Raw genomic sequence first — 1708 nt, 5'->3', positions numbered from 1 at the left:
TTAAAAGTTACAGTACTCCTATACTAGAAAAATTGTGTTGGAACTGTTAGAAATGCAAATTTAATTGCATGAGTGAAAATTACATGAATAGTTTAATAAACTCTTAGAAAGAACAAATGATCAAGGATGGAGAGCCATATTGATACAAGTAGGCCATTGACATCTTCTATTTTGTTATTTACTTGGCCTTCAAAGTACCTCTCATTCACAGTCCACATAAATTTTATTTACTTGTGAAAAACACCATCTTCCTTGTCATGTTCATAAAGGCTTGCCGGACTTGCTGATTCCTCAGGCTATAAATGAAGGGGTTTAGCATGGTGGCAACTGAGGTATTTAGTATGGCAACTCCCTTGGTCAATGATGCTCTATCTGCTGCTGAGGATTTTATGTACATAAAAATGCAGCTGCCATAAGAGATGGAGATGACAATCATGGGGGAAGAACATGTGGAAAAGGCCTTTGACCTCTGACTGGCGGAAGGAATCTTCAAAATTGTTCTGATGATGTATGTATAGGACAGAAATACTAACACCAAAGTGAACAATACGATAAAGACAGCACAGAAGAAGCCCATCTTCTCCAGGAACTTTGTGTCTGAACAGGAAAGTTGAAGCAGGGGGAAATAATCACAGGCAAAGTGGTCAATGATATTGGACCCACAATAATCAAGGTGTAGGACCAACATGAGTGCTGGGAAGATGACTAGGAAAGAAACCAGCCAACAAGTGAAGACCTTCTGACTCATGATGGTCAGATAATGCAGGGGCTTGCAGATAGCTATGTAACGGTCATAGGACATGGCAGCTAGAAGGTAAAATTCAATTTCTCCAAATAGATTAAGAAAAAATAACTGTGCTATACAGTCATTGAAGGAAATGATTTTATCCCCCGAGATAATGCTGCCCAAGAACTTGAGTATAGTGACAGTTGTGAAGGGTACTTCTAAAACAGAGAAATTCCTGAGAAAGAAATACATGGGAGTCTGGAGGTGAGAATCCAGCAAGGTGAGGAGTGATGATGGTCAGGTTCCCTGTGATGCTGAGTGTGTAGGTGATGAAGAGAAAGACCAAGATCACAACCTGGAGCTTTGGGTCATCTGACAATCCCAGAAGGATGAACTCTGTGGTTTCTGTATGGTTGCTCATTCTGCAGTTACTTTTTAATCTTTCTGCCAAATCTGATACAAAACCAGAAAGAATCAAGTAGAATTGAGAATTTGTGAAAACCCAAACAGGGGGCTGCTCAAGTAGTATGCTGTTTCTACCTGTAACGGAAATTTAAAGCTCTTCAATACTAGTGATTCTTTAATTACCTTTCTTTGTACAGAGAACAACTTCACATTCAAGGCAGTTTGAAAGACAGTTTGGAATTAAAAGTGTAATGCAATATCTTTCATCTCAATGAACAAGGAAATTATGAAAAATATTCTCTTGGGGGCTATAAAGAGAAAAGTACTCTAAGACATTTCAGTAGTGATGTTGTCTTGGTACAACTAGTATGAGAACAGAATAGAGTTACCCCAAATAGGAATAAGAACTTAGCATATATTCCTGTCACCCTGTTCCAAGGTATATATCCAACTGATGCTATTAGAAAGATGGTTTTAATTTTCATAGAAAGTGAGATAATCTTGCAACTGTATACACCCAGGAAATGTTAAGGATACCTTGTGTTGAATCTCAACAACTTACTAGCCTGAAAGTTA

At 38.2% G+C, this 1708-nt stretch overlaps 1 pseudogene; it reads right to left on the bottom strand.

Annotated features, from left to right (window-relative positions):
• Window positions 1-223: 223 nt before the first annotated feature.
• LOC110303696 (olfactory receptor 6C1-like) lies at window positions 224-1148 on the bottom strand (annotated as a pseudogene).
• Window positions 1149-1708: the final 560 nt, after the last annotated feature.

The sequence above is a fragment of the Mus caroli genome, unplaced genomic scaffold (assembly GCF_978045245.1).
Source record: "Mus caroli unplaced genomic scaffold, Mus_caroli_1 scaffold_9, whole genome shotgun sequence".
Lineage (NCBI taxonomy): Eukaryota > Metazoa > Chordata > Mammalia > Rodentia > Muridae > Mus > Mus caroli.
The sequence above is the reverse complement of the archived record's forward strand: the minus strand, read 5'-3'. Positions and strand labels throughout refer to the sequence as shown.